Here is a 25,480-nt window from a genome sequence, read left to right as displayed (position 1 = left end):
TTCCCTCCTTGACCTTTTTTTTTGATAAATTGGTATGGTTTTTCCCCCGAATTGCAGCTAGAGCCAGCAGATAGACAAACATCCACATTTGTCAGATTTCAAAGCACTCTATCCCCTTTCTCTCCATCCTAATGGAAAAAAATAAAAAAAATAAAACGGAGTTTCTCAGCAGCTTTTCCGCTTTTGTCCAGCCGTAGGTGAGAGAGCACAGCTCAACTCTAGAGGGGGGCAGTGACGAGCCATTTCCCACCACCTCGGTGGGCCGCAACCTGGGACTCGCGAGGAGAGCGGACCGACCAACGTGCCTCGCAGGCTTTACGAAAACGGAGCTACCTGGCCGCCTCTGGAGCTGCGACGAGCACAGCCTCCACAAAGGCCGGACCGGATCGAACCAAAGGCGCTGGCTGACGCTGAGCCTCTGCCGGCGCGAACCTCCTCAGCGCCCAGCCCGCCGCCGGCACGAGCCAAACCCCACCCACTAAGATCTGCGGCGGCCTTCCGAGAAGGCCTCACCCACATATGAGATTGGCAGTGGCCCGTGTCACTCATATCAGACCCCGTCGCCCGGCGCAGGTGCTCAACTGCCTCCAGAGCACTGCTTCCTTAAGAAACCGCTCTTCCAGGCCGCCCAACGATTAGTTGTTATGACTGCCAATAATAAGCACTCTTAAGCTTGATTGGCCGGAACTCGGAAGGGGGTGAGCTTTTTGCGCCAGCAGTGTTTAGTGTGCGTGAGGTGAAGGCTACGGAGAAGCGCGGTGGGGTATCGGTCTCCTCGACAGGGCTGCCCGGGCTTGGGAGCTGTCACCGCCATGGGGATCCGCAGGAAAAACAAGAGCCCGGCGGTGTGAAGCCACGAGTTCGTCGTTCAGAACCGTGCGAATGCCGCATCCTGCCTGGTGATGGGTCTCCTGCTGGGTTTCGTGTTTGAGGTACTGGGCGGGGTGAGGGTGCTGGCGGTTGCCGAGTCGAGCAGCATCTGGTCCTGGTGTGGGGCAGCCGCCGCGCCCTTAGCTTCCCGCTCTGCAGCTTCCCCGCTACATCCCTCCCGCTCGCTTCAACCACTCTGCCAAGCAGCTTTGCCCCACCCGCTCCGGCTCCGTCTGCCTTTTCCCTCCTTCCCTTCAGAGTTGTGTCCCTGTTACTTCTCTACCCCCAGGCCTAAGTCCGTGACACCCTGCCCGGCCACCCTACTTTCCATGGCTCGGCTATCTGGCGAGCGCAGCAAGTTTCACTTCTCGCTGTCCTGCCTCAGCTCACGCATTCCCCAGTGCCTTCTCTACTGAGCTGTCTTTGCCAGCTCCCGCTCACACTGTGCGGCCCACTCTCTTACCTTCTTATGTCAGACCGCTGCTGTCTTCTTTTCTCGTCCGGTTTCCCTTCATCTCTGCATGTACTTTCACATCCTCCCATAAGCTCCCTTCTGCTCACTTCCAGTCTCCTGAGTTATAAAGCTCCTCAAGCCTCCTTGTTTAAAGCAGAGTCGTTTCATATCTGTTTACTTTTTTTTTACTTTTTTCTTTTTTTATTTCCCCTCTACTCAAAAGTTCCCGTCGTAAATCGGTTAGGAACACTATGTTATAAAGAGGGTTGCAGACAGTCTCTGTTGTTTTGAGCATACTTGACCAGACGGTAGTTAAAAACTGCTGGTCACCTTTTTGCACCACTACTTTGTCTATTGCTGTCGTTATCTCAGGTCCATAGCTTTGGATAATCTAAAGAAAAATATGGGATTAGACAGTTTTAGCCTAATTTCAGATTTCTTCTTTGCCTTTGTATTTGAAAGTTATCATAAAGTTTATTTCCATGTGCAAGTTGCTTCTGGGGTGATGGACTAGGCATCTATCTTACGCATATCTTTCCACTTTTGGTATAAAAGCCTTGTGTGTTTTGCTATATGAATATTTATGTTGGTGTTGAGTATGGGATAAAGCTTGGTAAATAGAATTTAAATTCTGGAAAGACAACTTAAATACTGAAATATTATTGTAGTAACAATATATGCAAATATTATTGTTACTACAACTTAATACTTTACCAAAATATTTCAACATTTCCCATCAGCTGGATAAGACTAAAAATCAGATCATTTAAAATTAAAAGTACTGTTAAATTCTGAGATAAAATAATCACATGTAGATGTTCTGTCTCTTTTTAAATATATCTTGACCCACTTCTGAAAACATTAAGGATACTGGACAGACATAAAGTAGAGAAAGCAGTTGTGATGCTCAGATAATTTCCTACTAAATGGTGGATAAACATGGTGTTGAGATATAATAGGTTGTGTCATCCGTGGAGGAGCATGTCATAGAAGTTAATATATTAAATGCAGAACTCAGTCTTGGGATAAAAAAATAGCTAGGGTCTTGGCAACTCAGGTGATAAAGGCTTTAAGAAAGCAAGTAAATGCACCTGGGATAAGGTTTGGGATCCCAAATAGAACTTGTCATGTATCTTTGTATACGGTACTTCTCAAAAGATATTGCTCTGTGTCATTTTGAAAACAAGTATGTTTTGTGGAGTTCCATCTCTGAATGCCATTTGTCTTAACTCGGGCTTTGTATACACCACAGAAGTTATATTTCTGTAACTCTACAGGTATTGGAAGGGATGATGCAGCTCCCCTGTGGTGAGCTTTATTATTTTGAAGGTGATTTCTTTTAGAGGAAAAAGAGTGAGTTAATATTAGTTACACCTAAGGGTAATTAGCAAATTACTAGTCTCATTTCTAGTCAGCATAATTCTAAAAGTTCAAATGCTGACTAGACTGTTTTTATTGTGCTTGTTTGAATATAGAATATTATATTTATTTTTGTATAATTTAAACATCTGCATCTCCTTTTTGATACAAAAATTACTTTTTTGATTGAAATACCTTTCATTTATTATGCAGAGGAACAGTGGTGCTGTGTAACAGGTTAGACCACTGTATTACACCTCTGCTTCATTCACTGCAGAAAAGCATACTGGAGTTATTTGAATTAAATCTGTATTTCTGTTGGTCACTGTCTAGGTCTTATACCATCTTTATAAATGGGTAATCCAGTCTGCCAAATGAACAAAACTACTGGTGTTTTTCCAGTAAATTTTGGTGACTTTTTTTTTTTCTATTGAGTGCCTCATAAGTGTTACTGAACTTGCCTACACAGCTGTTATGTCTATTTTCTTTTGGTCTTGATTTCCTCTCTGTATTAAAGTGAAATTATTTTTAGGTTTTAAGTTTGAAGCACTGAAGGGCAACTTTTTTGTTTGCTTGTTTTAATCAGTGCTTTTCACAGCATTTTATGTTTACTGTGATTTCAGATGCATCTGTCAATGACAGATTTCCAGTTCTAGCCCATGGTACCACAGGTTATACACTAATAAGCTAAAGAAAGTGTAAATTACACTTTTCACAGTCAAGTACTTACTGTATGATTTGCCCCACTTAATGGGGCTCCCATACTTCCAGCAGAGTGAAACGCTTTTAGTAGTATGTCGTACGCTTGATAGACAAACAGAAAAACTGGGTTGCTGGGCCCTAGCAAAGTTTCTTACCATCCTCTTCTCCCAAAGAGCATTAAAAAAAAAAAGCTTATTCTCACAAAACCTCCCTAATGAAGGAGTCTGCCTGAATGCCCTTCTACAAGGGAGGCTGCTGCTGTGTGTCCCGAGTGATGACTTACTAAAAGCAAGCATGTTTGTTGTAGTTAGGTTCTGATGACATTGATACCTATGTAACTATCTATATTTTCCCTGTCTTTCCAGGAGCAGGGCAATGCATTTTTCACGCTCACTCCGTGAATATTTTGAGTTGGTGTTGATGCCCTGGCTGCTTATTCTTCCCATCAAGCACACCAAAGAACTTCTGTATCTGAGCAGTGCAGTATATTAGGAAATTCATCTGTTTCAAGATTAATAGGGTTTTCTCCTCCTTCCTGTTTTGGTGGGTCAGTTTTAACTTGTATAATTTTCCTGTCCAATTCACCACACCACTACTTTTGATGGCACAAGTGTGGGACAGACAAGAAGCAACTGGCAGTAAAGAGAAAGGCAGGATTGCTCCTTTTGATGGTAGTGGTGGCTTACAAAAGGTTAAATTGTTCATAGAACTACAGTGTCTGAAAGTCAATTTTGTATGCCAGAAAAATTGGTACTTTCATTTTCCTTAATGAGAATCAATCTTGAAAGTACTCTTCAGTACTACGACTCCTCTACTGCTTAATTTCACATGTGCACTCCCAGTGTACTGATTTGCCTTCTGTGTTTTTTTGCTACAGAGAATCATATTTTGCATTGTTGCACCTCTTGCTTACTTTGTAGCTGACTAAATTACTGCTTGTTTTATATGATCCTGAATGTTCTTTGTTACACTTTCAGAAATTAGGTGGTGTGACAACTGAGGAAACTAGCTTTCATTTTTTAATGTTATATTTCTTTGTTTTAAGTCATATCTATGAAGATCAGTTTAAGAGAAAGCATAAAAGATACAAGAATTATTTTTTTTTACGTCAGTTTTCAGAGTATGCCTGTTGTATTTCTCTGATTTATGAACTAGATAACTGAGTGTTTGCAACCATAATAAATGTATTTGCTATTGGCAGTGTAGGATGTAATTCCATATTGCAAGGTTTTTTGCTGTCAAGGAACCAGTTTTGTGAGGTTTTTTTCCCCTTCCACTGATATCTCTGTGTTATAGCTCACCACTCTTTCAGTTACATCAGCACAACTATTTGTTTTTGAAGTGGTGCAAGCAAGATAATGAAGTGTTTTCAACTAAGCTAAGCAAACATATTTACCTCTTATCTCTTGGTTGTAGGGTCATACAGTAATTTCCATTATAAACAGTTCCATTGTGACAGCTAAAGGCTAAATATAATGCAGCATGGGAATGGGAGGACTTTGAAGAGGTAGGGATGGCTGAAAGTGGTGGCGGTTTTTTGTTTGTTTTGCTTTTTTTTTTTTTAAACAAACTAGTTTTGTCACTGGAGAAGACATTACGTTCAAGTATACCATTGGTTACTGTGTACTGTAATTTCTAGAAAATGCTTGATTTATCATACAAGAAATTGATGAATCTTGGAATTCTACTATGATATTTTGAATACTCTGTTTATATGATCACTTAGCCAGAACATCACTTTTTATAGTATCTTGCAAAGTTAGGTGAAACTTTCAATCTCATTTAATTCAGAGAGTACTTTAACTTTTGAAAGAATTAAAAGCCATTTACACTTCTAAACACTTCAAAATGTTATTTAGTAGAACAGTGAATAATTTGATCCTTAGCTAAAAAGACATAATTCAAATCCTGACCCTATGTAGCAAATGTTAAAGGATTTGCAACAAGGTAAGCCTCCACATTTGTGGGAGATGAATGACACTTTTGGGACCTCTTTGATTTAAATCATGTGTGGGAGAACATTTGTTGATGGCATAATCTTCTAGTCTAGGGTCTTTATAGTCTAGCTTGTTTGAAAAATCTGATACTTTTTCCTTGTTTCTTTTTGAATTTCACGTCCCAGCCAAGTACACCATCATCTTTATTAAATCAAATACGTTTTTTTTTTCTTGTAATGCAAGAGCTCAGCTATTAAAAATTGCTCTTTGTTCCCCTCAAGACTTCAATTCATTTAACTTGAATATAGTAGAACTCTCATATTTGTCTGTCTGCTTTTGGATTAACTAATACTGTATTCACTGAAACATTCTTGTCTTTTCTGTGTTGCTTGTGATTAGTACTCGGTTATTTTTCCCATAGTTAACACTGCTACTAACTTGCATTTTAATGTGAAAGGCATGCATTCTTTCCAGTTTTTTATACGATCAACAGGAGTTACCAAGTAACAGAATATTTTGGTAATCTTCTATATATCTGTTGCTTATTCATGATTTCTTATGTCATTAGTAATGGATTTGTGGTTTATGTTTCAAAAATGTCACGTTGTTATTTAAAAGCATGACTGAATCAACAGCATCAGATACTTGAGAATAATAAAGGGGCAAAGTAGTGATTCTTTTTTCACAAAAAATATTTACTTTTTAAAATCTTTTGTACCTGCTATACTACATACAAGAATGCGAAGCAGCTAGTGAAATTTCCTTATTCGATAACTTAACTTTTCTTAATAGTGTTCGTAACTTCCAATTCTTTCTAGGAATTAATTTGCACAATGTCTTGGAAAAAATAGATACTGTGGTAGAATTATCCAGATGGGGGACTAAGGTACAGAGAAATTGGCAAAATCTATGACTTTTGTTCTAATCTTGACTTCCAAACTTGAGACCTCTGTGCTGCGGCTGTTCCAAATAATGTAGCACTTTGACCACATTTAATGTGTTCAAAATAATGCATTGATCAACCTTGCTTGCAGTAATGAGTATATATCATTTTTTTGCAAATGTTTCCTGAGATGTTTAATGTTGAACACTTAAGGTGTACACTGTCAGTGGACTTCTGTTTTACTGATGTTTGAACAGCATCAGGTGGAAATCTCCTATAGCGGAGACAAAAGTAAAATCCATGTGTCAGTTGCCAAGATGCCTGTGATGTGACTTCTTCATAGTGTTTGGTGCATGCATGTGTGTGTGTATGTATGTGTATATATACATCCATATAACGGAATGAACAAGGTATAGTTGCCTTTAGTTTTAATAGGAGGTGTGGAAGGAATTTTGAGGACTCAACTCTGGCCCTCTGAAAGAAATTAATATATTACTAGTAAAGGTCCATTTTGAAAAACAGTGCTAGGGACCAGGCAGAAACAGCATTTGCTATGCAATTACTTGTTCATTGATTATATTGGAAGCTGCTTTCAAACATAAAAATAGGACATACGGCACTTGGAGTTACATGGCTGTCTTGTGCATTAGGACCTTAATGTACCATTCATTTTAGAGGAAGCAGTTATTGCTGTCTTGACACCTTCTAACCTACTTTCCTTTAGGAAAAAAGTTGTCTGATGTCTGTCTATATTTCTGCTGTTCTGCATTTGGACAACACAGAGTTTGACAAAGGGTAGAATTCTTAAAGATAACAGAATTCCGTGATGTTTTTGAAAAGTGGTGGCTGTATAGATAAGAGATAGCCAAATTAATGCTCTCTCTCAAGTGATAGTAGAAGGTGGTAAATGTTAGACAGGCTAGCCTGTAAATCAGGATGAGTGTGGCTCTTGATTAGTTGTAGTACAAGTTAATTCTTCTCCATATGAATAAAGAAAAGTGAGGTTTTGTAGTGGATGTTTGTAGGCCAAAGGAGAGACATTGCTACAAAAGAAGGCTTCCTTAGGTCTGCTGCTCCTGATACATGTTTTTTTTAACTGAATTTCATTTGTAAGTTCTCCCACACTTAAACGCAGTAAATACAAACACTTGAAGTATTTTTGTAACAGGGTGTATGTTCTTTTCTTTGGCAATTTTGTTTTTGATTCATAGGAACATACTACTAATTCTGGGGAAGTTATTGCTTACCAATCTGTTAAACTGCTAGGTATACTATCCTCACTATGTAGTTTCTTTTTTCCTACATACAGTCATGCTTCTTAAGATGGAATCTCTTTTGATCTCTACTAAAGTATAGAGAATAGGGTATTGGTGTGGGTTTTGGTTTTTTGGTGTGTCTTTTTTTTTTTCTTTCTTTCTTTTTTTTCCTTTTTTGGTGCCCTAGCTGAAAGAAATGGATTGAAGCTACAGCTTGATGTATACTGCTCTCAATAGTTTGTTCTAGGCTTATAACTATATCATTGTATTGAAGGAAAACAAGTTCCAAGTTATCTAATTGGCAATAAAAAATAATTTTCAAAAATGTAAAACTTGTAACTAGTATCCTGTATCAATTTAACATAATTTCCGAGAACAAGGGTGACTGCTGCGCTCTTTCAATTGTAGAGAGTACTCCTTCATAAGAATGACCATAGTCCAAAAGACGTTGCCGCAGTTGTCTTCTACATGCTCGTAGCTATTAATCTGCATGCTGTAATATAGGAGTACGTATTAGAGGTAAGTTTATTACTGGGATATAATTTACTTTTATAAACATGTTATTTTTAGCCATCAGTTGTTAACAGTTGTCTTCAAGGTTGATGTAGGCCGTGGTACAAGGAATGGATTAGCATTGAGAAGCCCTGTTATGATTGATCCTTTTGTTCTTTGGCAAAAATGTAGATAGACCTTCGTTTAGTGGTGGACTTGTTAGTGTTAGGTTAACAGTTGGACTCAACGGTCTTAAGGGTCTTTTCCAACCTAAATGATTTTATAATATTTTATAGTGATAGTTCCTCAATTTATTAATATAAACTACTGAATCTTTCTTTCAATCAATATAACTTATATTTTTCTGAGAAAACAGACATTAAATGTTCATGCCCTACTGAAAATATCTGTGAAGAAGGGCTGCTGTGTTAGATTCGTAAGAAACAATCAGAAGATGAAAAATTAAAATTACTGGAGTGGCAAATTTCTGTTTGTCAGCTGAGGCTCACCTCAAAGAGGGAGCTCAAACTTCATTGTGTGGTCTTTTACACCAATTCAGTTGCAAAGCAAAATGAATTTGTTAAAGCCACTGTGAAGACCATCTATTATTGAATGGTTTTAGAAGGTATTTGGAAATAGGTCATCTGAGCCACAGAAGCTCAAATGGTTTTTAAGTGTGTAAAGAGATTTGAAAAATATAACAATATGACTCTGATCTGGGGGGAAAAATTTGTCTGAATACATTATTTGAATATTTTCCCTGTGAACTTTATTGTAGTGGCAAGACTTACTGAAGATAATTGCCATACAAAGTGCCGATCAAGGTCTTAAATGGTGGGAGCTATGTATTTTGATTGAAAAAGGGAAGATTTATGAAAAAAGAAGAAATAGAAAAAAAAATCATGAGTGAACACTAACTCCCAAATAGCTTTCTTGTTTTATAAACTACACTTACATCTGCTTTTTGTTTCTTGAAAATTAATAGATATCTGCATTTGTCAAAAACAAAGCACAGCAAATTCAATGAATCAGGACCGCTAGCATTTTTCTACTTTTTTTAATTTATATGGGGAGCAAATATTTTGAATGCAGTAAGTCACTCTATTTGCTGTTCTTATTTTAACAATAGACTTAAAGGATTAAGAAGGTCCTTAAATCAATGGCCTTTTTCTTTATGAAGAATTCATGATGAACCCAGCCTCACTCTGAAAAGATTATGCCCATTCTCATATGCTGTAAGTGTTCCATTTTCAATTGGAAAAAGTTTGATCCTTCTACTCACTGAATATTTAACCACCCCAAATTTTAGGGAACCACTAATAAGGAAATGACATCGGTACCTTATAAGAATGACAACTAGATGAAAACACTTTCTTCTGTTTGAAAACTGGAAGCTGTTTTATCAAAAGACCATTTTGATGAATGGAACATCTACCCAAGAGACAGTTGCATGTGTTCTTACCTTTCTTTACGTTAACCATGGTAGCTGAGTTAAAGTGAAAGTGGTTGCAAGATGGGATATATAATAGCACTGCTGAATGGCTTTACATTAAAGAAGCATGTTTGTTGGAGACTGAATTTTCAAATTAGAGAGGACTTATAGCTTGATTTTTTTCTTCTTTTTTTTAATTAAGATGACTTAGAAAATTGTGTTGTTTGTCTGGGCCCCTCCCCTGGGTTATTCCCTGGTGAGTATGATGAAGGGAAGGGGGGAAACATGTATTTTTTAGGAAGGGAGTTCCACTGCTCACAGGAGAAACTGTTCACGTGTGTGTTCTTTCCTACTGTCTCAAAAGTTCATTCAGAGGTTCCTATCAAGAAGATTATGGATGCTAATTCAAAAAACTGTCACCACAGAATTGTTTTGTATTTGTGGTCCCTGTGATTTGGGAATCATAAACTATAATGAGTCAGAATGAATTAATTTAAGATAATGAGATAAAATCTTCTATCTCATGTTGAAAGCTTGAAAACTCATTATCTTGTGTTTTCTTAACCTGAATTATTGTTTGGTTTTCAGGTAAAATTCTTCTATATTTACCAGATAGGCTATTGGCTTCATGCACTGCCAGACCTATACTTCCAAAAGATCCGAAAGGTATGGAGAGAAGTTGTCGGTACACTTAATTAAATATCTATTCTTTCCATTTATTCATATTAATATTTTGTTTATATTAACTAAAGACCTATATATTCAGATTTGTATATGCAGTTATTTATATGCTACTTACATAGTTTAGTTGCTTGCATTTCCTATCTAATTTAGTCTAGGTGGTCTGTAGGTTTTGGTCCAGATAGTCTTTCCAGAAATTTAGAGTAGCGTGAAAAAGAATCAAACCTAACGAATGATCCGATTTTTTTTTTTTTTTTTTTTTTTGACAGTATGGTTAAAGTGTAATAGAATTTATTATAATTTCTCTAATTTTAGGAAGATATTCCAAGGCAGCTATATTATATTTGCCTTTACACTGCTCTCATCTCTGGTGCCTATATATTAAAGTATTTGCATGTCCATTTTGAATAGATAGATCTATTTTCTTCATAATTTCATTAAAATCACTAAATTTTCTGTTTTATAGTTTGCAACATTTGGGGCTAATTCTGATGGTACCTCACTATTTAGTGGAACTCATTTTTCATGCCTCGCGTCTTTTGTACTTCAACGACGAAAACAAGCAAAAAGGGTAAATCCTGCATGTATTAATGAAAATTCAGAACTTTGTTTATTAATTGCGTATAAATTAATTTGCATGTATGTAAAAGTACTCAGGTAGCAAACATCACTTGTTTAATGTCCACTATTACCTGCTTTGAATTCACAAGCAAGTCATTGTCATTGGCAATAATAATACCAATTTTCTAAATTAAATATTGCCAGCTTATTAAAACCGTTCATCACAATGATATTCTACATCCTGTAGTAAAAATCTCTAGATGCTGAAAATCTGCAGGATGGCATCTTTCTCTGTTAGCTATAAAGTGAAATAATTGTCATTTGTGACTTATTAGCTATCTGATTACCGTTTCTTCTTGTCCTATAAACATCTGGCTGTTAAAAATTACATGTATTGTCTTGATCTTCCAACTGTTTAATAAATGTATATTACACCTTTAGTGTCAGTTTTTGGCTTTATAGCCATTACCTGTAAATGGCTTACAGCATGAATATCAACTTGACATGCATCTTTTTTCTTCATTGTGCTTTCTAGGCAAAAGTCTGTGTAGTGAGGTAGGACTGAATGTTTGCAGATGACCAAGTTTTTCTGTAATTATTGGTCCCCTCTGTGGACATTTCTCATCATTGCTGAGAGAATTTTAATGAAAAGTTCTTTGTACATTTGACTTTTTGAAAAGAAATGGACTAAAAGGAGAAAGCACATTAATTTCATTATTTTGTTTTAACATTTACCATTTGTGCTTTATGTAATGGTGCGTCTTTTGACCCTAACTTTATCTGTCCTCGCATTTGGATTTGGTCCAGCAAGAGTAGAGAATCAAGGTTTTTCCGCAGCAGACACAGACTTCAGTGTACTCCCTGTGAGGTATAACAAGGCTAGTGGACGTTAATTTTTGTATAATGTGGCATTTCAAAATATCTTTTAATAAAACAATCCAGGATGGTAATGTGTTTTGAAGAATTGCCCTGAGTGGAGTTTTCATCTTCAGTATTTAAGGGAAAGAAAATTTTGTTCTGTTTTCTATCTTCTTTTCACAAAAGTAGTAGAACAGATTTTATGGGAAACAAAGAAACAAAAAAAGAAACTTTTTTTTCTAATTAATTGCTGATAATTATCCAAAAAGCCTGAGATAATACCTTTAAACATTCCCCCCCCCCCCCCCCCCATGTCTATACTGGACATAGTATCATTTGGCAATATTAATACCCATAATATTTTAATTAATTATTTGTTTGGTGCCTTCCTAAATTTTTTTAAATATCTTTTATTCTTGCTTGTTAATTTTAAAATTTTATTGTGTTTTCAACATAAGCTCATCACTTTAACAGTCAGCCTTATAACTTAATGCCTGTAATCAAGTGTGTGGAAGAGATTTTGAATCTGATGCTTTCTCGTTCATAGATTCCTTGGCAGAAGGGGCCTCAGTGGCACAATTTCCTATCGGCCATTGACAGCTATGGTCATAACTCCTTGATAAACATGATTGCTTCTAGCAATATACTTACATACGCTTTCCATTTGCTTCGTGTGTGACACACCTTGTCTTGGGTAAAGCCTTCTGATACATCTGGTTTCCCATGGTATGAAGGTTTTAATTGTCTTCATAGTAGATTTTTGGAGGAAAAAATGAAATACGTAAAGATAGCAGTCTGTTAATGGCTAACCGAAACTTTTATCTAACTATGTCAAATTTTTTAGGATTGGCTGCCTGGGTGCTGTGTGTCTAACACAGGCCTGGATGATGTGGAAATTTATAAATTTTCAGCTGAAGAAATGGAGAGAGTACATTAGGAACCAGATTGTAATGAAAAAAAAAAACCCTAACACAAAGAATGAACAGAAAAGGAACCAAATGGAGGTCAGTGGTGTAAGATTTTTTTAAGTTGTTTCGAGGCTAAGTGTTTTTATACCAGATGTATCATCTTGTATCTTTCTGTAAAAGAGCAAAACCATCTGTCTTTTGACATGCAGCGAATATAGATAATATTATAGTTTCTTCAAACGTTAGGGCATGTTCTTTAATTCCATATAGGTAACAGGACTGCACACAGGGTGTTAACTGTAGTAAGAGTTAGCCCTGGGTAATCTCCAGGATTATTCACTGAACTCCTAATCAAAATGCAAAGAATATTTCATGAAGCTGGGCTTAATGATGATTCCAGAGTTTTCTTTCTGTTTTAAATTAGTCTTTTAAAATGCTGCCAAAATTTTTTTTCATTTAACATCAGAAAAAAGGTATAATCTGAAATCCCTACTGTATTTCATAAATTCTGCTTTGATTATGTTTCAGATCACTAAAATTAAGTTTGTTTGTTCTACTATATAAAGACACATCACAAAGAACGTCAAACCCGCAGAAAAAGAACTCCAAAGGAACGTCATAGTAGCTGGCAAAGGACAACTAATGGAGAAAGGCTTTTAATTAAATGATGTTGTATAATTTCCAAATTCCAATGTTAAATCAATTAAATTATTTATATAGGAGTTATGAAGACTTTCACTATGAAGTGAAATTTTCATATTCTTGTTAGCATATATTTAAAACACTGCATAGAGTTATGTATGAAAGATTGGGAATCACTTCTGAGATTTGGGTAGAGCCTTGAAAAATGCAGTTTCCTGGCAATTTTACCACAGGCTGGCTCGCTTCCTGAAGTTGATCTTTATGTATTAGTTTCTACTAAGAGGGGTTGAAGCTCTTCTCATTCAGAGATTACTAGCTGAGTCAGCATTTGCTGAAATCAATTGGAAGATTCTAGACAGTAATGGTGCTCGTAACAACATTGTTTTTCTTACCATTCCAGAGCAGCCTTTTTGCTCTAAATGTAGCTGCAGATGCCTTTTTCTTAAGTTCCCAAGATGATTACAGTTTGGAATAGCAGAAGTAATGCTGTAGTTTGACTTAATGTTTCCTTCAATTGAGCAAAACAAAGAATAGCACAGGCCTTATAGCTCTCTGACTGCATATGTGGAGAGATGTTGTACGTTGTTTATCAGTTTATTTATTTGTAATTCCAAAAGTACTCACAATTGTAGAAATAGTCTAAAGGAGACCTTGGGTTCCACTGAGGCCAGTAGTTTAATTGCAGGCATTAGCTGTAAGTCATTTCTTTATTTACCTTCAAGTAGACTAAACTTCTCTTGTCCCCCAGCGCTTAAGATGAGAGTTCAGACTCATTTGCAGTTAATGTGTCTGTATAGTGGTTAGGCGTGACTTGCATAGGAAAAGAATATATATTTGAGGTTGTTAGGTGTGGAGAATTATGTAGCCAAAATAATCCGGTTCAGATTTAATTGGCAAAAGGACTAAGTGTACCATAACTCCTTCATATACTGGCTTGTTCCATCTGTCTTGTTGCAGCTTCTCTTCGTGCCGTGGCCTGATCTTCTTAAGCTAATGACAGACAAAGCTACTAAGTGTGAAATGGCAGACTGTCTAGGATGGCACATGCCTTACTGGTGTAATACTGTTATATAATAGAGAAAAAAAAATCCTAAGGAATCAGTAAAAATGATTTAAGAAGTAAAGGAGAAGAACTAAACAAAGATCCTGATTAAACTAAGATGTCACAGAAGGAGAGACATTGATTAATTCTTAGTTAATTAATAATCATTAAAAATATAAGAATGGGCAATTGGCACTCTGAGGAGAGCTTACTAACGGGGCCCAACAAGTTTCTGTGCTCTCAGAGGTAAAAAAGGTCTATGAACAAAATTATTCTGAATTTCTTAAAGCAGAGAGTTGCAGAAAGATCTTACAAACATGGAATAACTAAAAAATGGCAAATTTCTAATTCGCAATGCAATTCATAAATTTCTAAGCTACTCAAAGTAAGGCATATTATGGAGGGAGGGAGAAGGAAACATAGTTTATACATATGCGACAATGGACTTCAAACTAGCGTTTGTCTCATGAAAGATTTTAAATCAATGGGGGTTTTTTCCCTGCAAATATTAGCTCAATTCCTTGCTGCAAATAAAATAAAAAAATAATAAAAAAAAAACAACACCAAAAAACAACACCACCACAAAACCCAAACAAAACAGAAAACCTACAAACACACACCCACTCAGCTAGAATTTACCATCCATTGTATAAATCCATCTATCTACATCTCAAAAATTGTATGCCATGTCAATGACCCCATCCGAAAAGACTTAGACTATTGCCAGAAAGATACAGAAAAAGATGACAGTAAGGGGAGAGACTACTACCACCTAGCTCAAAAGATGTCTGATAGGAGACACCATAGAATTCTAAAACATTAAGTGATTTTGGGCAGGTCAATAGCAAATTACTGTTTGTTATTTCTCATAACATAAGAACAGACAATCTTCATGTAGTAGCATTTTAAAACAATCACAAGAAGGATATAAAATGCAAAGAATTTGTAAGAAGTAATTTCTGGAAAAGTATGGATTGTGATTTAATTCCTGGGGGTTCAGTCTGTCAGTAGCTAATAAAACAATGATCTAAATGCAAGTTAGACCTCAGGAAGTCACTAAGGTTCCTCTGGAACCTGGAAGAAAGGATGTTGGTAGGACCACTCTGTATTTGCCCTGGTTTTAATACTCTTCATGAAGCATCTGTCATTCCTGGAGATGGGAGACTAGACTTAGAAGCAACTTTTGCCCAATTCCTGTTCTTATCAACTTTGTACAGTTAAAGTTCTTAAACATTTTATGTACCTAACTCCAAATTAATTTCAACTAAAGCAAATACTTAAGCTTTTTTGTGTTGTGTTTTTTTTTGTGTGTTGGTTGGGGTTTTTTTCCCCCTGGGTCAGACTTCTGTATTTTTTATGTGAAACGAAACTGTGCTTGTACTGTACTTTAACTTATAATTACAGCTACCTTTGTTAATGGAGCAGCAAAATTAGAAGGTTGAGCATCGCCAAGAATAAGAAAATCAAACCCAGTATGAGACACAAGCTATTATCAGAAGACAACATTTGAGAGAAGACTGTGACTTAAAATTGACACTGCAGAGCTATTATTTGGATGTCTTATTATTTCAATGGACACTATCAGGTTATGTTTTTGTTAATAACCCTACATTTATGATAAGATCATCTTTGATCTACCTTAACCCAGTAGTCATCTCCAAATTTCACATAGCTTTAACAATAAAAACAGATAAATCAGTTTGAACTTCTGGTTCTGTGGTCAGAAGTTATTACATTTCTGTAATATTTGCATTACAGACACTTCAGAGGGCTGTCTAAATCTAAGTTATCTGTCTATGCATTTGTTTTTATAAAATAAAAACTCTGTACCAAAAAGATCTTACCGTGTCTGTCCCCCCCCACTCTTACCTCCATAAAATTTTTTTCTTTATTCATCTTACATGGACTAAAGGGTATATCTGAAGTAGCCTGGTAAAAATGTTCTATACCTGATTTCTCTTTAAAAATTGCAGATTTAGAGAGAGGTCAAATCCTGGCAGGACATCACTAATCTTCTTTTAGTATAAAGGTGAGACTATTGTTTAGTAAAGATGAAAGTTATGTGCCTTGGGGAAAAAATGCTAGACTGCCTGTTGGATTTTGCAGTCGTTTGTACTGTCCTGCATTGCGCAGGGGTGGGGGGGAAAAAAACCAGCTGATTAATCTGCAGTATAATCTTAGCCCTTTTGAAAGAAAAGACAAAACTTCCAAATATTTCTAAAGAGCCAGTATTTCATGGTTGCAATGATATGCCAGGTTTTTTTTCTCAATTATTTCCCCCACGCCTTTAATTTATAACTGACAAGAATTAAACTTCTGAGTCTACTGACAAATTGTTCAAGGAAGGCGCTCAAACAATATTGCAATGAATGTTTTACCAAGCATAACCTAAAGGCTTTTTTATTTCTTTCTTAAACTGTAGTAATAATTTATTTTAGTCTGACTCAAGGGTTTTATGTCTATGAAGGTATTAATTTGCTTCTTATGTGAACACTTTATCTGGATATGATTTTAATATTAATATTAATATGATTATATTATAAAAAAGATTAATGGTCTTTTTGTAAGTAATCCTTAAAGAGCTAAGGCTGGTATCTCAATGCTAGGTAAGTTTCATGAGCTCACTTTCTTCTTTGCCGTAACTTTCTCCCTGTACAAATAGATTGTAGGAATATTACATTAATTCATGTAAACCTATACATTTCTACTGAAAATGTTTACCATGGAACTAGAATATATTTGCTTATATTTCTAATAAACCTGTATAATAACGAGTGCCTCATTCGATAAAAGTATCATCTTTTGAGCATACTTCCTTAGCCTTTAAATATTTCTCAGCATGCTGCTCACAAAGACAGTTTCTTTGCTGTGTACTGCAACTGTAAGCTTACAGTCCCTTTAGATTTCAATTCGTGCACACCTAAGTTATCAGGTTTTCAAAAGTGAATCCAGACAGTGGTTTAGGTGCCAGTATCCAATTCTAGGCACATAAAACTAGACAATTTTGAACTTTAAAGATTTTTTTCTTCTTTCGGTATTATCAGAAAGTATGATCCTAATACTGCCACTTGAATAAACTGATTACACTCTTAAATATTCTTACCGTGTGACACTCATGATGGCCTTTTCAAAGAAGTTTGGTTTTTTTTTTCTTTAAAGATAGTTTATTTAAATTACTATTTTAGAAATACAAATACAACAGTAACTATACATACACTTGCATTGTATTCCATGTACACATGCATACACAGAGATTCTTGATGTAAGAATCCCCTCCTTACAAATTTTTTTTTTAACTGAAAATCACTGCCTATATATTAAATATTTGGATACATACTTACAGTAACACCAAATGCATTAAATTAGTGCTGGGCTTGTTATTATGAAGATGTTTCAGAAAACTGTTTGCAACAAAAAGTCTGTTTTAATTTATTTAAAACACTGTTCCTTCAAATTTCACAGTGTAATTACTTTACAGATATGAAGATTGTTCCATTGAATTTACAAATAAAGAAAATTAGCAGGTTGATGTAACAAGTAGTTCATTAACAAAAAAGGAAGCATATATGCTTTTAAAAGTAAACTGAATTGAGGCAGTGATTCTTAGGCTTTTTGTTTTTCTTTGGCTTTCTAATATACAGTGTGAAAGCTGAACAACCACTTTGCATTTAAATCAGATGATTTGTTTTTCTTTAAAAGTCACATTTTTTTCCTTCTGACTGAGTGGAAATGAGGAGTCAGGAAAGTAGAACTTGCGTGAAAACTATGAATTCACAGGAGTACTTGCTTTAGGTCTATTTTAAGCAACTTTTGTTTTTTAAATTTACAAGACTAAGATGATTCTGATCTTATGTCTGCAATTACTCTTTAACATCCTTTTTTGCTGTTTAAATTAAAATTTATTGGTTTGTTCCATGGTTAGAAAACCTGCCATATTCAGGGGTTGTTCCCATGTGTTAAGCACAATATTTTGTAGGGAAGATGTGAGACATAAGTAATCAACTACGAATTCCCAAGTGCTTGATAATTTCTTTTGAACTGCAGCTTTCAGAAACATTGCCAAAAATGTCTAATGTCTTTGAAATGAATTTTCTTTAACCAAATGCTTAAACCAATTCTAAACCCCTCATGTCATAGCAATACCCAAGGTCAAACCAGGCATCTCATTATGAAGACAATTGAACAAAATGCACAGCAGAATTTTCATGCAGAAGTGCTTAGCCAAATGAGACCTAATTAAAGCCAAATCTAAGCCAAGGGTAACAAGAGTGCTGCAAAGTCACGTTTGTCACAGAGGATCTTTCAAAAGCCTTAGAAACACAAGTCCTAAGTGCCATGAGACAGACAAGTGAGCCTACGCTTGAGGTCTGGGGTAAAGATGGCAGCATGTTAGGGTTGTGTTTGGTGGGGTTTGTCTTATGGATTTTTTGTTTGGCTGAGATGTTGTTGTTGTTGTTTAAATATAGCTTTGACAGGGTGTTCGTTTTTTTTTTTTTAGAACTAAGCTGATTGTATTTTTAACTTTTTTTTTCAATATTATGAATGTCATGTGAAGTAAGTAACAATCAAATTAGGCACTGATTTCTTCCTGTTTCAACCATGTAGCCTTTGCTGAAGTTGCATAAAATCTGTTGGGACAGATGTTGAGGCATGTTGCCTAGTGATGTAATATTGTAATAAGTGATCCTATTAAGCTCTTTTTACATTTATTTGAAGGTTTAAATTTATGTAAATCATATGACTTTCAGAGCAACTATATGTTGTATCCTGTCACAATCTAATTGTAAACTTAATTCATATGTCAGAGGTCCTTTGCAAGTGGTCATGTGCACATCAAAATATAAAATATTACCGTGCATCTACTTCGGGAAACCAAAATTAGGTTCCCTTACTTTTAATCTTCCTTTCCTCCTAGAGTTGGAAAACTCCTGTAAGAGCTGTTTTATATCCTGAATGTCCTTTTAAAGAAGGACATCTTTTGGGCTGTGCGGAAGAGCTTACGTTACAAATCTGTGTATCTGTTTTTAACCTGTGTAATATGAATGAACAGATAGCCTTGGTTTTAAAAGCAGAGTAACAAGAAACCTTCTTTAGCCGATATATTTTACATTCTCTTCTTACTGAGGTTTTGAGTTGGAATAGAGTGGAGGTTGTGTGGTGGCATAATGATGTGGACAATAGTGTTGCTCCTGCAACTGTTCCAGTCAACCAAAAAAAGAAATAATTCAGAGTAAGTTCTAAAAATGCAGGATGTTGTCTGGAAGATGGAGTTCTAAGCAAGTTCTGAAAAATGCTAGCATTTCTAAATGCTTAGTCTGGTTGAATACTACATAATTTTTGGTAAATGATTAATTATGGGTTTTTTGGATACATTAATTGGGATGGAAGAGGCAATGTTTCATCTATATTTGTTTCTTAAAATGGGCTGCTGTGTCTACTAAAATTAAAAGCACATATGTACTGCCTTTCTTAAACCATATGAATGTTGACTTTTTAACTACTAGAATTTTGTTGTGGTAAGAAATAGATAAAACAACACTGATATTGTAAACTATGAAATTTTAGAGCTTAGCTTTATGCATCAGCAGTTGGAACCGAGCGTATGAATTTACTGACCATGAGCAAGAGAGAAAAGTTTACCAACTAATATTGCTGTAACATTTATTTGTTACAGTTATGCCCTGAAATTCTTATATACAGTTACTCTTTCAGTGAAACCAGCAACTTACTTCAGGTTACATTTAGTGTGTGACTGTCTGATTGCAACAAATATACCGGTTTGTTTTTAATTCCCCTTAAGATATATTTTTGTTTCAGTTAATTGATTTGTCTGTCTTTTTTCTGGTTAAACAATTAGTGTTGAAATGTGATATTTAAAAACGCATTATGAAAAATTAATTAATATAAACATAATTTAGTCACTGTATAAGCTAAAATTATGGTTTAATGAAAGGCTGCTGAAAGTATCATAAATTATTTTGCTGAAACACTACAGTTTGCTGTATATGTTTTGTTTTACACTCTTTTTACGTAAGGATTTATTATCGTTTATTGTATAATCAATAATCCATAGCACAAGAGCCATGTTTTCAGTGTATGTAATGTTCTGATTATTCACTTGTAAGATATGGCTAAAGAAAACTTTATCCACTTAAAAAAAAAGGAAAGAAAAATTGTTTTCTAATGATGTATTTCTGGTAAATCTCATTTTACTCCATTTTTTTAAATATTTCCGTTGTTGCCATTAAATAATCTGTTTCATTATTATGCAAAACAAGTTACTCTTAGTAGACTAGTCAGGCAGATCAGCCACACAAACTGGATTGCTAGTCTAGGAAGAAGATATCGAATTACTTTGGATTTATTTAAAACAAACAAACAAACAAAACCTCCAGTTTTTCAACACTTTTACCCATTTCCTATCACTGTTGGTTTACTTTGCTGCTGATTCAATGCCAGAACAATTTTTCTTCTTCAGTCCCTGTTATGCCTATATGGCAATTTCAGGGTCTTTTGTACACTAGATATTCCTGCCAACTCTAGTCAAGCAGTCTGCAACCAATCTGCTGCAAACCATCAGTTAGTGTACAGAAGAAAAGAAAAATAAAAAGAAAAAAAAAAAGAAAAAGAAAATAATAAGACAGAAGTTAAAGCCAAGATAAAATTTTTGCAGTCATCAGAAAGTGCCAGTTCAGCCCCAGAAAACCTGGTGGTAATGTGACAAACCGTAGTTCTTGCTAACCTGCTTAGCTCAGGGAACCCAAAAATAAAATTTCTTTATGAATGGTAAAAAAATCCAATACCAAAGATTTTGGTGGGGGAGGTTTAGGTTTGGGGGAGCAGAGAGGGTTATTTTCTTTTGTGTTGTCTGTTTCTAATTTGGGAAGGCGAGAAGGGATGGAAAGCCCGGAGTATTATTGGAGAATGTCATAGCCTAGAAATGATGGTTGGGTTTTTTGGTTTTGTTTTTTGTTTGTTTGTTTTTAATGGTGATGTTGTTACTATTTCCTTGCAAAACATTTTAAAAGATAAATAAATCCTATCAGAACATGGAATGGAAAGAAATCTAAGCTTGGGTAAAACAAGTGCTTGTTGATTATAGTTTTTTTCTGTTTCTGAGCAGAGAACACTTAAACGGGCTGAAGAAATGTGATGTTTCTCGTATTTTCTGTTCGGACAATTAGTCTGATCTTGTAAAATAGAGGAGGCAAATCAGTTATGTAGAGAGATGCCCATATGGAAGAGAAAAAGTTTTTTGGAGAAAAATAATAGAGGATGGAAAATGATTACTGACTGGATTGTCATCACAATAAAAATGAATGGCAGTGTCCAAAAAGTGAACTATGGGTCATGTTTCCCTAAGTCTCTATTTCCACTGGCCATTTTTGACTGAGAAAATGTTGGGATCAGATTGGATTTAATTAGTACATTACATAAGTTCAGCTTACAGTCAAGTGTGTCTTTCATGTACATCTTTGGCCAAATTTTTAATGCATTTAGGCTTCTAACGACTGCTTTAAAAGGAATATGCACCAGCAGGTGGAGCAAATAGGTAAAAATGTTAAATGTTACAGTTCTACAGCTACATTTACTATGATCAGCTATAAGGACAAGTATAAAAACTTGGGAGGGGGATGTCCTATTAATTTTTGTAGAGCATCACATATCAATGAATAATGAAAACATTTTATCGCTGTATCCGTCATTATAGAAAGTCAGAGCTTATTTTGAAGTTACCTGTTTATAATTGCTGTAACAGAGACCAAAGGTTAAAGGGGAAAAAGATACACAATACTTGTACTCTGTTGACACTTGAAGTTCTGTTTCAGTCTTGAGTCTAAGGTGTCAGAGATGCAACGTATGGAAAATTTGAAGGCCTTATGGTCTAAATGGAAGAAATATTAATAACCTGCAGTCTGCCCAAATAAAAAAACCCCACAACATAACTAAAGTCCAGTGTTACCGCTGCCCTTCATTAACATATTCCCCCCTGCATACCTCCTTTGTTTTTGCCCTAATAAATGCTCTGTTACAATTCATAGTGGAAGAAGAGAACAACCTGCAGAAGAAGATCACCTGGAATGGAAGCAGAGGAATAGTTAAACAGCAGACCTCACTGTTTCAGGAAATGCAACAGGTCCTCATCCCTCTTAAGGTACCCTAACAAACTGAACTCTTTTTCTGTTGTGGTAACATGATAAGGAATCTGTCTCTACCAGTTGGTTAAACTGATTTCATAAGTACACACAGTCATTTATAATTGGTAAGTTTTTGTGTAGTATAACTGCAAAGTAAAAGCTAAGATGGAGCTTGTTTTTCCATAACTTGACATATTTGAATTTCTTTTATCTCTGGATTTTTTTAGTTTATAACGCTTGTTTCAGAAGGAGCTAAAGGCTTATGTTGTACCGGTAACTTGCTCGTAGGTGCCCAACACTAGTTTGATGTATTTTGTTATTTATTTGGTAATTACTGGAAGGTGTACTTAATGGTGTTATTTGTCTGTCCGTCTTGAATACTAATTGTGGCTATGGTCCTGTAATGATCTCTGTATGAATAGCTTGGCAGGGCTTAAGTCCATGCATTTTCATTATTTCACACTTCATACATTTTCAAAATAAATTGAACATTTTTATATGGCTGCTTTATGAGTACCTCAAACTGGGGTATCCCGTGTTCTCCACACACCCTGTTTTGGTCTGCAAAGTTTTAAACACGTGTTCTAAAAGAGTTTATGAAAATAGTATTTATGCAAGCAAACCATGGCACAGGAAGGTTATATTCTGTAAGACCCCAGTCCTTCGTATCCTTGCCTTGCTTTTTTACAGATGACGAGCGGACTGCTATTGTAAGTTATTTTGAAAACATCTTTGACACGTACGCGACATAGGGAGTAACTGAAGCTGATTATGTTCTTTTTAACTTCTATCCCAACCTGTTTGCGTTTCATTAAACATTCACTTCAATAGAAGTGTCTTTTCTTTTTATTAAAATGGAAAAAACGGTGCTTGGTGTTGCACATACTTCACAAACATCACTGAGCTGTAACTTCCACCTCAGTGTTGTGATTGAGTGCTGTGTGGAGGGTGGATACCTTCGTGCCTGTAAAACGCTTTTTATTAAATCCTGCATTGCTGTGCCTCTGTGGGCTGGTCACTGCTGCAGCGCTTGATACCGGGCACGGTGCGTGCCAGCCTCGCCTTTAACCTCTACGGGCGGCGGGGCCTGGCACGAGAAGCTTCCCACGGGACCGCTTCCGCGCCCCCGTTTGGGACTGTCCCTCTGGGGAAAGCAGCGGCGACACCGAGAAGCACGCGCCCGCCTGCGAGCGCCGCCTCCCACCCACCGGGCTGCGCCGCGAGAAAAGGGGCGGGGCCCTGCGCCGCCCGGATTGGGCGGTGGCCGCAAGGGCCGCTGGGAGCGGTGGCTCAGGACACAGGTACTACAAGTACCGTGGTGCCCCGCGCAGCGGAGGAGAAGGGGGGCGCGGGTCCCATGAGCATCCGCGCGGGGCTGTACTACAGGTCCCACAATACCTCGCGCTGCCTGGTGGCTCCTCTCGGGGAGGCTGGTTCCTATTTAAATCTAGGCAGCGAGGAAAATGGCGGCGAGAGGCTGAGTGTGGGGGAGACGGGGAGAAAGAGACGTAGCTGAGCTTTGGCTCCTTTCCCAGGTGAGTGGGGTTTGGAGGGAGGGAATAACGAGTGGAGGGAGGAGAGTTCTAGTTCTTGTTCCCCTGCTTCTGGCGCTGGTGTGGGACGGGGATGGGGGAGGGAGGGCTGCCCCTTGCCGGGGAAGAGAGCAGCTTGGGGCTGGCCCTGAGGGGCGGCTCTTTTCTCTCCCTCTCGCCCCCCTCCCCAATATGGATGTGTCTCCCGGAGGGGAGGAGGAAGGGGAGCGTGGACGGGCTGTGTGTGAGGAGTAATCCCAGGGCTGGGCGTGAGGGAATTCCCAGGGCAGTGTGTAAATGCCTTTACCTCTTTTTAACCATTGTAACTTTAGGGCTGAGTATAGTTAGAAGGGGGCATTCCTGAGGCAGCGCTGGGGAACTACTGTGTTGAGCTGAAGGCTTCCTGTTATCGCTGTGTGATGCACAGCGAAGTAGTGTGAGTTTGGGCGGAGGTTCCGCATGTAACAGAGACTTGGGGTCGCTATGGATTTGTGTTTAGAATCGGCTGACCCCCTGTTCCTCAGCCTGAGCAGAGGGTGCGTGTGGGTGAAATACCTGGGCTAGAATGGTCCCATCTGCCATTCACTGGGTTTATCTGATTACTGAGGCGGTTCCAAAGACCTTGTTATCTGCATTCTCCTTCTGATCATCCTGTAGCCTCGGTAAGTTTCAGAGGTGACTTCTCTTGTCTGTGGTAATAAGGAAAGGGATGAGAAATACTGCAAATAAAAGGTTGATTTTCCATGCCTCTCATCCATTTCTGCCTTGTAGCTGCAATGAAACTATGCTATTCGGGGATGGAGATGAGAATTTTTTTTCCCTGAGGTCACATACCACTGTAGTGTTAGTGATTCCGGTTAGTTGGTATAAATGGGGTGAATATGGGTGGGGATGTTGTCTGAGGTTGATGTAATTCCCAGAGTCCTCTTTGTTTTGTTCTAAAGTTGGTTCTGTTTGTGGTTTCTGCTCCTACTCTTAAGCAGAGTCAGGTTTTCTTTTTAAAGAGAAGCTTCCCACTTTGTCAGCTCATCCAGTGAACAGTTTTAAAGCAGTCTCTTATTCAGGCAGTATCTCCTTCCTCTTTAACCTGTTAAGGAAAAAATATCTGATTCTGCCTTTAAATCTTTTAGATAACAGAAAATATTATGTTGGATTGTATCTGGAATAGCAAGACAAAACTGAGGCAAGTCTGGAGGTGTGAGACAGTAATGTGTAGTGTTGTAGTATCTATAATACAGTTAAAATGGACACTTAAAAAAAAGCTTAAAATTCTATCATCACTACTGTAAAAATAAATATTTTCTCGACCTAAAATGATCACACATGAGACAAAGGTGTGTGTGTTCTAAACATGAATACAAGGTAGTTTCATAGTAACAAATAATATCTGAGTGAAAGCCCCAGTGTAAGAGCTTGGGTTTAGAGGAAACATACAAAATTGTGTGGGTTTTTAATTCTATTGGGTTTTTTAATTATTTTAAAAAAAAATTTAACTAGACTGTGCATGATAACAAGACAGTAATTGTATTTACTGTTAGGAGTTGTTGAAATGGGCTGTTTGACTGTTGTTCAGAATTTTCAACTCTGTTACTACTACTTTATTTTTTATTAATACCAATGGATTTGCTGCTGGAATATGAAGCTAGAGGTTGTGGGATAGGATAAGAGATATCAGACAGAATAAACCCAGTATTCAGACTCACTTTAAGTACCTTTTCTCACGACAATGTGCT

General features: G+C 36.8%; 1 pseudogene across 1 annotated transcript; it reads left to right on the top strand.

Annotated features, from left to right (window-relative positions):
* The first annotated feature begins 812 nt into the window (after positions 1–812).
* LOC309410718 (translocating chain-associated membrane protein 1-like) lies at positions 813–23,731 on the top strand (annotated as a pseudogene). Its single transcript has 12 exons — positions 813–845; positions 7,870–7,980; positions 8,928–9,048; positions 9,134–9,188; positions 9,967–10,051; positions 10,382–10,452; positions 10,533–10,637; positions 11,357–11,495; positions 12,330–12,432; positions 21,578–21,629; positions 22,120–22,232; positions 23,243–23,731. The product of its transcript is annotated as a translocating chain-associated membrane protein 1-like (transcript).
* Positions 23,732–25,480: the final 1,749 nt, after the last annotated feature.

This window comes from Phaethon aethereus (genome assembly GCF_964289735.1).
Source record: "Phaethon aethereus genome assembly, chromosome: 16".
Taxonomy (NCBI): Eukaryota; Metazoa; Chordata; class Aves; order Phaethontiformes; family Phaethontidae; genus Phaethon; species Phaethon aethereus.
Note: the sequence above shows the minus strand (reverse complement) of the source record. Positions and strands in the feature narration are given on the sequence as shown.